General features: G+C 34.5%; 1 pseudogene across 1 annotated transcript in view; it reads left to right on the forward strand.

Annotated features, from left to right (window-relative positions):
• Nucleotides 1-5,137, forward strand: part of LOC148952382 (splicing factor 3B subunit 3-like) — a 32,185-nt pseudogene extending 27,048 nt beyond the window's left edge. The window contains exons 3-4 of the transcript XR_016141802.1: nt 2,306-2,476; nt 4,860-5,137. The product of XR_016141802.1 is annotated as a splicing factor 3B subunit 3-like (transcript). The remainder of the gene's footprint in view (nt 1-2,305; nt 2,477-4,859) is intronic.
• Nucleotides 5,138-12,888: the final 7,751 nt, after the last annotated feature.

The raw sequence follows: 12,888 nt of genomic DNA on the forward strand, positions 1-12,888 counted from the left end.
CCTCCCACGCTCATTTTCCCCCCAAAGTCTCCCAATAAAAATTTTGAGATATCCATTTTGTTCAGCATAGTCGGAAATCTAAAAAATGTCTGAGGATGACTTAGTTCCCCACATATCCCAGGGGAAGGGCTGCAAGCGATGCCCTTTCTTTACATATAGTATTGGTTATTGGGAAGTATACAGACGTTTTCAGGAGGGATTTTTTTGGTGGGAGGGGGCTCGGAGGAGGGTGTTACTCGGGAGGATCTTTCCATGGAAGAAGTTTTTATTGGAAAAGGGACACTGCTATGAAGGGGGTGCCGGATTTCCAAGAATTATTTAAAAAAACTATCAGAAATTAAGTATTAAAAAAAAACAATTTTCTCAACCGAAAGTAAGGAGCATCGTTAAGATTTAAAACGAACAGAAATTGTTACGTATGTGATTGGGTTCGCCTCCTAGTCATTACCTCGCTCTGTACGCTAAAGTTTTTTTTTGTACTTTCATCAGAGCTATTTATTCTTTTAACGGCTTTTGTGATTAAGGGGGTTATTCTTTAAGAATTGGAACAAAATTTGAACTGCATCGTAAACAGCGAGGTATTGACTATGGGGCGAATCCCCTAATATACCTAATAAAAATATACGAATATAGAAGTTCGTTACGTAAGTTAATTCGCAAGTTACATAAGAAAAAAATTTCTAGAAAGCCATTTAGCAAAAAAAAAGTAAAATTAATATGAACATTTTGTTTTAATTATTCATTTACGGTGATCCAAAATCAAAATGAATTAAAAAACATTCAGAAATTAAATATAAAAAAACAGCTTTTTTAACTGAAAATAAGGAGTGACGTTAAAACTTAAAACGAACAGAAGTTTTTCCGTATATGAAAGGGGCTGTCCCCTCCTCAACGCCTTGCTCTTTACGTTAAAGTTTGACTGTCTCACAACTTTATTTTTTAAAACTATAAAAGTTAGCGTAAAGCGCGAGGAGTTGCGGCGGGGACAGCCCCTTTCATATACGGAATAATTTCTGGTTTTTTTTAAGTTTTAATGTCGCTCCTTACTTTTAGTTTAAAAAAAAACTTGTTTTCTTTTAATTTAATAACTTTAAAGACGTTGTGGTTCCATATACTTGGAGTAAATGTTGAAAGTTCTCCAACTAATGGTCAGATCTTAAGTGCTCTTTGGAGATGAAAGAGGAGGGAATTTGAAAGAAACTACCTTTTCATGTATTAGTTTGGGTAAGAGATGAAGCTCATAATAAATATAACAACCTTTATGGCCTTTCCCCCTAAGAATTGTACAAACAAAAACGATTTTCTTCATGATCTTAAGGAGGCCCTAGACGGTCAATCATTTTGATCAAAAGCTTATGTCAATCGATTGACTCAAGCATGATTGACCTACTCGGAACCTGTTTGACGCTTGAGTCATGATTGACCTACTCGGAACCTGTTGGACGCTTGAGTCAAGCGTTGACGGTGATTGATAGAAAGTTTGAATGACTCAATCATTTTGATGAAAAGCAATGTGTTAGATTACCTTTGGTCAAGATAGAAGGGTTGATTGAGGGATCGAATGAAGGTTTATTACAGCACACCTCAATCGATTGACAAAAACTTCTGATCAAAACGATTGACCGTCTAGGGCCTCAGTTATGCCTTGAAATATTTAACCAACAGGTTTGACCACCAACGATTTCAGTTTTGGTTCATTTTCATCCACAACGTTGATCAACAAAACTTTGGCTGGTCGCTTGAACATGATTATTGATTAAAAAAATAGGTCACGTCAGATCAGATTGTTGACCAACAATGTCGTCAGAAAAAGCCTATTGTTTAAATGATTTAGTGGATATTAAATGGATATTAGAAACCTGTTTAAAATAATAATTTTTCTTAAAAAGTGTCCATCATGTTTTCAATTTTATTTTTTATCATCTGAAACTATCAATAATTTGGAAGCGTTCTTATTTTGCTGCTTTGATATTACATTCTATATCAAGGAAGATGGTACCGTCCATGGACAGAAAATTTTCACTTAAAAGCTTGATTATCTCGTAATTTTTACTATGCTAAAGTTTAACAGATGCATGTATAAATGCAACATTGAACTGCGATTAGACTCGTTTTTTCAATGGGTTCTGTGAGACTTGAATCTCAAAATGTTGACTTTCTTCTAAAGCTTTCAATGATGTTTCACACAAGTTAGACTTTCGATTCTTTTGGAAATGAAAACAACTTTGAGCTGAGAATATTGAATTATATCCTAATGGTCTTTGTATCACTAGGTGTATCGTATGAGTTCATTTTTATGTTTCAGATTTTGTTGTTGTTGGTTCTGACTCGGGACGGATTGTTATCCTGGGATACAACCCACAGAAGAATGTATTTGAAAAAGTACATCAAGAAACATTTGGCAAAAGTGGGTGCAGAAGGATTGTTCCTGGCCAGTATTTAGCAATTGATCCCAAAGGCAGAGCAGTCATGATTGGTAAGATTAATTTGCTACATATTTGCTACACAAGGTTTTTTATTAATTGCAACAGCAAATAATATTTGACAACAGTGACAATTTGAATATTTGACTACGGTGTCAGATATTTACTGTTCACAGCATCGATTTGACTTCCAGTTGAGATGTTGATCACAAACATCAAGGTGTCATTTTCAGCTGTGAGGTGTAGAGATATACTTTTATGACTATTCTGAGCATTTGGATCTACTCTGTTTTATAGATTATACCTAACAACATCAGAGTGGTTAAATGAACGTGATCAGAGTGTTAAATTTATAAATATTATAAATAAAATGGCAAGATTTTATCCATGGATAATTATTTGAATTAAGGGTAGGACTTGACTTTTTTTCCATCTTAAAATTTGAATCTGGAACCATTTGAGAACTTGACGTAGAATCTGTTGCGTAACCTCTATTTATTAATACATAACCTTTTAAATCTCCCAAGAAGGTCCGAATTTCGTTAGTGAATTTATTGGGCATTATTTTCTATTTCTCTTATTGGGGAGGTCCATCCAGTAAATTCTTAGAGGATCTCTTGTATGTGTGTTCGCAATCATTAGGGACTGAAGCTGATCTATTATTTTTACTACTATTTCTCTGATAATCTAGTTCATAGTCCTTGGTTTGAGACCAAATAACATTAAGACCCATTCACATTGAGCTTTTACTAATACTGAGATGTAGCCAATCAGAATTTTTCACAGAAGATATCGACCAATAAGAAAATTTCTGGGAAGACCTGATTGGCTCAAATTAGTGCTAGCTTAATCTCGGCAGTAGTAAAATCTGATTGTGAATGGGCCTTTTAAGAATTTCTGCCGAAGTAATGAGTATGATTTTATTTCAGTAGTATGAACTATTTTAATAAACAAAAAGGCCCTCTGAATATCTGTGTGAAACTTTCCTGCTAGTTTAGGTTTCAAGGAACCAAGTAAAACAATAAAAAAGATTTTCCAGGATATGAATGGGATTAACTTCTATGAAATGTTGTAAAATGTCTCATTTTGCAGTGACAACCAAGTTGACGATATAAAATTAATTTTTTATTGAGGCTATTGAGTGCCTGAGATGGTGCAAATATATTTATTAATGGGCCTTTAAATCATGTATTTTTCTTAGTGTCGTAGTATGAATTTTATTACAATATTTAAGTTGTAATTTTATGATAATCATTTTTCAAACAATTTCAAACGGTTACCATGAAGCAGAGAACGGCACCGCTAGTAGGGTTTAAAGTCCAATGCTGCATCATCTGTCTTTCTTTGCCTTTACTTTGTTACCGAAGATTAAAAGACCCAAATATGCGGCATAAATGCCAGATGTCAACAATCAAGGATTGTGATCAGGTCTGAAGGCTGAAAATATAAATAGTTTATTAAAAGCGTTATAGCCGTGAATAAAAATACTCCGATCATGGATTGAAAAAGATCAGACTGCACCTCTCGCTTCCGAGAGGAAATTCTACCTCGTAGCATCCGAGGGTTCTGCGACTTCCAGGAAGAACATACACCAGGGGGTGCGTGCCAAGTGTGGTGAAAGTTCTCGATGTGATGCAGGGACTGTGATGGGTGACAGAACTGTTGTACATTCGGAGCTCTGACATGGACCCAAGGTAATGGAGAAGGGTAATCCCTCAACAACACCTCATTGGTTTTATTTATTGCATTTTCTTCTAGTTTTAACCTCTTCTCTCTGTAAACTAAATCACAATTCTATTTTCTTGAAATGTTCTTAGTTATGAATGGAAAGTGATTCATATTGCTGATATTTCAATTATTCGTTCATTTTATTCAAATGTGAATATATTTCGGAAACTTAACTTCGATGTCTTGGTTCATTTTATTCAAATGTGAATATATTTCGGAAACTTAACTTCGATTTCTTCATTCATTTTATTCAAATGTGAATATATTTCGTAAACTTAACTTCGATGTCTTGGTTCATTTTATTCAAATGTGAATATATTTCGGAAACTTAACTTTGATGTCTTCATTCATTTTATTCAAATGTGAATATATTTCGGAAACTTAACTTCGATGTCTTCATTCATTTTATTCAAATGTTAATATATTTCGGAAACTTAACTTTGATGTCTTCATTCATTTTATTCAAGTGTGAATATATTTTGAAAACTTAACTTCGATGTCTTCGTTCATTTTATTCAAATGTGAATATATTTCGGAAACTTAACTTCGATGTCACCAACGTATTGCTTATTTACTTTCTGGTTTTATATGAGAAAAATTCAGATTTCTGAATCAAACTGATGTTTAACTCTCTCACTGATATTTATTATTAATTGCAGGGCTAGTTTGTGACTTTTCACCGTGTCCTAAGCTGTATTTCTTTTCCAGGTGCTGTTGAGAAGCAGAAGCTGGTTTATATTTTGAATCGTGATGCACAGGCTCGTCTAACCATTTCGTCTCCATTAGAAGCACACAAGTCAAATACTCTTATTTACCATATGGTTGGTGTTGACATTGGCTTTGAAAATCCATTATTTGTCTGTTTGGAAATTGATTATGAGGTAAAGATGTTATTAATTATATATTTATCTGGTGAAAATTATTGTAAAGAATTACGGGTGGGAGACAAAATATCTCTAAGGTGTGGATAGGTGATTCGTTTAAGGAATTTATAGGCCAAAAGTTATTAAGTAAGTATAGCCTGTTGTTAACTTTGCTTAAATTTATTTTTTCTTTCTATAAAATATGTTGACATAGCAGGTTGCATTTGAATAGCCTGTTTAACTCCCGTGCTGTTTAAATAAACTTTTGTGTGCTGTTTATTTAGAATATTGAGTTTACTCATTATTTCTTTTCTTTTGTAAGCTGATGTATGTTTATTGTTGACTAAACGACAACTTTTGTTTTTATTTGCCGCAAACACCAACATTTACTAGCAACGCTTTATTATAATGGCACCTGCTGTGTCAGGGCTGCCACAAAGTCCCTAAAATCGAATGAAGGTCCCTATTGGTCCCTTAAATTAATAAAGGTCCCTAAAGTCCCTTTTCTTGCTTCGGTTTAAAGCTCCGTATCGGTTTAAATCTCTGCCCCATTGGAGTGGTATTTTGAGACAGGGCTTGCCTATTGTAAAAGAATTTTCTTTGATCCAAGAATACCACCCACCAGCTTCAAACCAGCTTGGGTGGGCAAATCTTTCTCTCAAAAGAGAGGAGAGTCACCCACCAATCACGAATAACCAGCACCAAGCAATTCTCACAGGGCTGTCACAAAGTCCCTAAAATCGAGTGAAGGTCCCTATTGGTCCCTTAAGTTGATAAAGGTCCCTAAAGCTCCTTTTCTTGCTTTGGTTTAAATCTCTGTATCGGTTTAAAGCTCTTCCCCCATTGGAGTGGTATTTTGAGACAGGGCTTGCCTGTTGTAAAAGAATTTTCTTTGATCCTAAGAATCCCACCCACCAGCTTAGATGGGCAAATCTTTCTCTCAAAAGAGAGGAGTCAACCACCAATCACGAATAACCAGCACCAAGCAATTCTCACAGGGCTGTCACAAAGTCTCTAAAATCGAGCGAAGGTCCTTATTGGTCCCTTAAATTGATAAAGGTCCCTAAAGCCCCTTTTCTAATTGTTTGTAACTCGATAGATTTTGGGGTTTGAATATCCACTCAACGATCTTTACTTAAATTGCAGAGACGAAGAAAATATAATTGACAATATGCCAGATGACTAAGGTAGCAAAACAGTGTGAGCCTAAATTTTTGCAAAAATTACGAAAGATATAGACGTATCCTTGAATAATATTTGCATAATGTTGTCTGTAAGAGTTGCGTTCGATTTGAGAAAACTTAGTTAACTAACAAGTCTACTTTGTTGCTTTAGCGTTTTATTTGCCAGAAAGTTAAGTAAGTGAACAAAGAAAGTTAACCAGGCTTTTGCAAATAGAACAGAAATTTTGGCAGAGAATTTGAAGCTGCTATACTGTGAGCCGTACAACAAATTAGGGACAGTCGGAACAGACCATCAGACTCAGGAACTTGAGGCCTGAAAAAGTCAAAACAACGAAGAAGGGCAAAGCCATCTAAGAAATCAGCCTTAGTTGTGTCTCGGTCAATTATTTGTGTTGTTGGACCTTCACCATTTATAGTATTATTAAGAGTTTGTCCTTTGGAACTCCAATCTAATCTTAAAACAGGAGTGGTTCCACTACATTTCAAGAAATTGCTAGTAATAGCCTTCTCCTCTTTCCAACCTGAGGCACGCCAAATTCAAAGACATTTGTCTTCTGATTGTGACGCCAAATTATTTACCAATTGGATCAAACGAAACACATTTCATGATGCCTGTATGACCTTTGAACTTCATGAAAATTTTGGGTTTTTATGACCTCATATCCCTTTTAATGACATCATTGTCGATTTCGACTGTAGCTAATTTTGCGTCATTTGGCGCCCAGTTAATATCAAGTATATCGCCTCGTGACCAAGTAAAGTGGCTTCTTGGTTCAGCCAAGATATTTCAGCGGTTGCAGAAGGGTCATCAGTGAAATTGCTGGGGCATTATGTGTTTAGGATTTGAATATTTCCAAATTTACAATAATGACATCGATCATTAGCAATGGTATTTACGATGTTCTGTATAGGTTGTAATCCGTGGAATTGCAGAGATGTTTTAGCTATTTCTGAAGGTAGACCTTTTTGCACTATCTCTACTATTTGCAGTCTACTATTTGTAGCTTGATACAAATAGTAGACCTAATTGTTGGAGCCTGGTGCATTCAGAATTTGGGATTTTCACAGAGGGGTTACAGTTGATAGTTCAGTTATGTTGTTTATTAATATCAAATAAATATTTAAATACATTGTTTATAAATATTTTTCTACCAATTTTCTATATTCTTTTGTATATATTTCAGCACAATTATAAATTTGTAAATGGGTTATGTGTAAAGCTTTTTGAAAATGAGTTAAATTTTGTATGCTAGTGATATTACATTTCGCAATGCCTTTCAAATTTTTGCTTATTTAGTTTTGTTAATTTGCAGATGTATTTCCGTTTTTAACACTTCAAAACCTTTTTAACCAAAGCCTAACAAATAGTTTTGAGCAAGAAATGTACAAACAGATAGTTCAGTGCCTTTATTCTAGCAAGCTACTACAAGACATTTAAGATGTAGTAAGCAGTCGTAGTTCAGCACTTCGCTTTAAAACAGAAGAACAAGAAGAGGTTCTAATGCTCTTGACTGAAAAGCTTATAAGTTTAAATGAAAGAAAAAAAAAATTTGTTCGGAACTTTAAAGACACTTCGTTGAAAAGTGTAGTTGGTCATGGTCAGTCTCTAATTTAGCCCATTGGAAAGAATGAAATAAACACTGAAATCTGTTAAGAATCTAGACTCTATTCAGTATTCTGCTATTAGCTAATACCAATATGCTTCAGGCAAATTTGAATCAGCTACTAGAGACTAATAGATATATAGTCTTGAAGCTGAGCAGTTACTCATTTCTCTAAAATAAAATAAATAAAATAGGCTAATGGTGTCTACATGTATAATAATGTGTATTTGTTAAAATTTATTGATAGTTTAAGACGAGCCACGTCTCTGATTAATTATTTGTTAGAGACACCGCTTCTGCGTCAAAAAGGTAAAATTACTGTATAGACATGATAGAGGTAAGGAGCGGTGCGGCTCAATAGTAACTGAAACTCTAAGAAACAAAGTATTGATAACAATAGATACATCAAAAGAACCAAATCTTGATACTTATTCAAAATATGTTAAATTGATTAAATTTAATGTTAACTTTCAAAAGTTACGAACCTAAGGAAAAATACTCGCTTTTTGAAAAAGGATGAAAATACCCTCAAAACATCAAGCGATCCTAATAAAAATCACACCAACAGATTAAGCATATCAGAGAACTCTACTGTACACGTTTCAAGCTTCTATATACAAAAATGTGGAATTTTGCATTTTTTGTTAGAAACAAGATAGCGAATGTGAGTTTATTTGTTTGTTTTTCCCATGGGTGATCGTATCGAACCAGTTATCCTAGGAGATCGGGAGAAGGCTCATTGGGTCGGACATCAAAGGTCCCTTTTTAAATGACCAAAAATATTGGAAGGCAGCTTGCCCCCTCCCACGCCCCTTTTTCTCAAAGTCGTCAGATCAAAATTTTGAGATAGCCATTTTGTTCAGCATAATCAAAATATCTAAAAAATGTGTTTTGAGGATGACTTGACCACCACCCCCCCCCCACAGGCCCCGGAGGAGGGCTCCAAGCTATGAACTGTGCCCATTCTATTCCCCGACATTATTTAAAATAAACGATCCGAAATTAAATAAAAAAACAACCTTTTTCAACTGAAAGTAAGGAGCGACATTGAAACTTAAAGCGAACAGAAATTATTCTTATTAGTTCTCGAAATATGAGCCAAGACAGGCTGTGAGCCATACAACAAATTAGGGACAGTCGGAACAGACTATCAGATTCAGGAAGGTGAGGCCTGAAAAAGTCAAAACAGTGAAGAAGGCCAAAGCCATCTAGGCTAACAAGAAATCAACCTTTTTTTGTGTTTCGGTCAAATATTTGTGTTGTTGGACCTTCACTATTTATAGCATGAGCATTAATAAGAATTTTACCTTTGGGACTCCAGTTTAATCTTAAAACAGGAGTGGTTCCACTACATTTCAAAAAAGGGCTAGTAATAGCCTTGTGACGTCAAGTATTTACCAATTGGATCAAACGAAACTCATTTCGCGTTGCCTGTATGACCTTTCAACTTCATGAAATTTTGAGTTTTGATGACCTCATATCCCCTTAAAACGACAAGCATGAGCTAGAGGTCTTACGCTATTATTAAATAAAAAAAAAACAAGTTTTTTAAACTGAAAGTAAGGAGCGACATTAAACTTAAAACGAACAGAAATCAGTGCTTATATGAAAGGGACTGTCCCCTCCTCAACGCCTCGCTCTTTACGCTAAAGTTTCTTATTGTTTTAAAAAATAGTTGTGTGAAAGAGTAAAACTTCAGCGTAAAGAGTGAGGCATTGAGGAAGGGACAGTCCCTTTCATATACGGAATAATTTATGTCCGTTTTAAGTTTTAATGTCGCTCCTCACTTTCAGTTTAAAAAACTTGTTTTTTTTTATTTAATTTTTGAACGTTTTTGAATAAATGCAGGTTTTGATCTTGGCTCACCGTAGATGAATAATTAAAACAAAATTTTCATATTAATTTACTTTTATTTAGTTAAATGGCTTTCTAATTTTATTTACTAACGTTTTTATTAGTAATAAATATACGTAACTTACGAATTAACTAACGTAACGAACTTCTATATTCATATATTTTTAATACGTATATTAGGGGGTTCGCCCCCTAATCAATACCTTGCTCTTTAAGCTAAAGTTCGAATTTTGTTCCAATTCTTCAAAAATGACCGGTTAATCACAAAAGCCGTTAATTTGAATAAATAGCTTTTATAAAAGTACTAAAAAATCTTTGGCTTAAAGAGCGAGGCATCGACCACGGGGCTAACCCAATTATATATGTAATATTTTCTGTTCGTTTAAAGTTTCGATGTTGCAGTTTAAATACTTGTTTTTTTATATTAAATTTCTGATCTTTTTTTAAATAATGATGGGAAGTCCGGCGTCCCCTTCATAGCAGTGTCCCTTCCCCCATGAAAACTTTTTTCATGAAAAGATCCTCCCACATAACCCCCGACCCACCCACCCCCGCACTACCAGGAAAAATCTCCCCTGAAAACGTCTGTATACTTCTAAATAACCAATACTGTATGTTAACATTGGGTAAAGTTCATAACTTTCAGCCCTCCCCCCAGGAACTTCGGGGGATTAAGTCATCCTAAACGACATACTTATAATATTTTCGAACATGCTGAACAAAATGGCTATCTCAAAATTTTTATCAGGTCACTTTGGGAAAAAAATTAGCATTGGAGGGGGCCTAGCTGCACCCAACTTTGTTTGTTACTTAAGAAGGGCACTAAAACTTTCAATTTCAATTCTAATGGGACTTCCCAAAATATTCTAGGACAACTGGTTCAAAACGATCATCCCTGAGGAAAAAAAAAACAAATAAATAAACACGCTCCCATGATCTTTCTTCTGGCAAAAAATGCAAAATTCCACATTTTTGTAGATAGGAGCTTGAAACCTCTACAGTAGGGTTCTCTGATACGCGGAATATGATGGTGTGATTTTCATTAAGGTTATATAACTTTTAGGGGGTCTTTCCCCCTTTTTTCTAAAATCATCCAAATTTTCTCAGGCACCTAACTTTTGACGGGTAAGACTAAACTTGATGAAACTTATATATTTGAAATCGGCATTAAAATCTGATTCTTTGATGCATCTATTTGTTTCAAAATACCGTTCTCTAGAGTTTCGGTTACCATTGAGCCGGGTCGCTCCTCGTTACCACGAACTGTTTGAAAATGGCTAATTTCAAGTAAAAGGTTCAGCTTTGAAGATAATTTTCAGCATGAAAACTATTAGGTGCAAGACAGAAAAAAAGGATTGGCCCTTGACTTTTAGGGAGAGTTTGTTAAAACAATAGAGAGAACATTTTGTTAAAAGTTGAAAATAGCGCAGGTCACCAAATTTTGCAGAGGGCACGTTATATGCGCTGTTAACATACATAGTTCCCATATTGTCCTAAAAAATTTTATTGATCAACAAATGTCATTAATGGATGGCTCTCCTGAAGCCAATAAAGTTAATAAGGTTGTTGACAAAATTATCCAGCCATTTTCCCCGTATTCGACTTCATTGCAGTTAGGAAAAATTAAACTTTGTTCAACCCTTCAAGAAAGTCAGCAAAGTTTAGCCAATAAAATAATACTTCTGGAAATTTTAAATGGGATGGTAGAGACTAATAGACATATGGTCTTGAAGTTAAACAGTTGCTCATTTATCTAGACTGAAATAAATCCAACAGGCTAATGGTGTCTACATGTATAATAGTGTATACTTTTTTAAATCTATTGCTCGTTTAAGAAGACTTCCGTGTCTGATTAATTCAAATTATTGGTTAGAAAAACTGCTTTGACGTCACAAACGTAAAATTATTCTCTGGACAGAAGAAACATCAATGGGAACCCTGCATAATTGAGTAAAAGGCGTCTGTATCATCTATCTATGGTCTAGAGCTAGAGTGTTTAATATCGCCGTTGACCATGCTATAGTGTTGGGCGATAATTTGATCAAACGATATATCGAAATATCGATATTTTTACTTTCGATATTCGATAATCGATATATCGATTTCGATATTTCTGATCAAATTTTATTCAGAATAACTCTAGGCTTTGCAAAGTTAAAAAAAAGTTTGCTGCTTATCTGTTAGCCTCTACACACTCGAGAATCTGAATCTAAAAAATCATACAACAACCGGTTTATTGCTGTTTGTATACGGAGACAATTAGCTTCGATTCAGTGGAAAACTACATTGTAGCTATGTTTTAATAAATGTTTAGTTGGTATTTTGGTTTATTTAGGTTAGGTTACTTATTGCATGCAGCCCCGCTATACTTAACCCCCACCCCACCAGCCCCCAACTGGGCAAAAATACAGCCCAAAATATATAAATTATTGATGATTTTATATGATGATTTTTTTTAAATATGAAAAAAGATGATTGATATCGAATCTACACGGGCAAAAATTAATCCTTCTCTCCTTTGGCGTTTTCTGTCCTCTAAAAGCGATGAGTCTTTATCCGCATCTGCTATCCCTGATGCTGAATGGTACGCATATTATAGATTTAATATATATTATTATATTATTATTATTATATCCTATCTATTTCCCAAGCATAGCGGTTGTTTCTACCCCGTACCTGTAGATCCAAATTCTCGAATGTGTACTGGCTGATAGAGAAAAGTACCAACAATTATAATAAAAGTGTATTTTGCACAATTTTTTTAAACTTTGAATAATAGAAAATCAAGCAATAAAAACAAAATTCGATTACAAGAATGAATATCATAGAAATATAGACTTGAAATTACTCGGGCTCAGGGAAAAGAAAGATGACCTACTGACTACTTTTGGCTATTCAAACTCAGCAACATGTCAATGTTTTTTCCCTGAGCATTTGTTTTGCCTTTCAGTGATTAAATAAAAAAAAAAAAACAGGTTTTTTCAACTGAAAGTAAGGTTCAGCATTAAAACTTAAAACGAACAGAAATTATTCCGTATATGAGAGGGATGCCCTTCATATACGTTTTTTCTAGTAATTTAAAAACAATCTTCTTATTCTAATTAAATAGCCTTTGTATTTCAGGAGTTGTTTTTAAACAATTGGAACTCTTTAAATGAGGGGGTAACTCCCCTCGCATACAGTATGATTTCTTTTTTTTCAAGTTTCAATATGTCTCCCTAGTTTCCGGTGA

Source organism: Artemia sp. Qi Xiang Cuo, chromosome 5 (assembly GCF_049724085.1).
Source record: "Artemia sp. Qi Xiang Cuo chromosome 5, ASM4972408v1, whole genome shotgun sequence".
NCBI lineage: Eukaryota > Metazoa > Arthropoda > Branchiopoda > Anostraca > Artemiidae > Artemia > Artemia sp. Qi Xiang Cuo.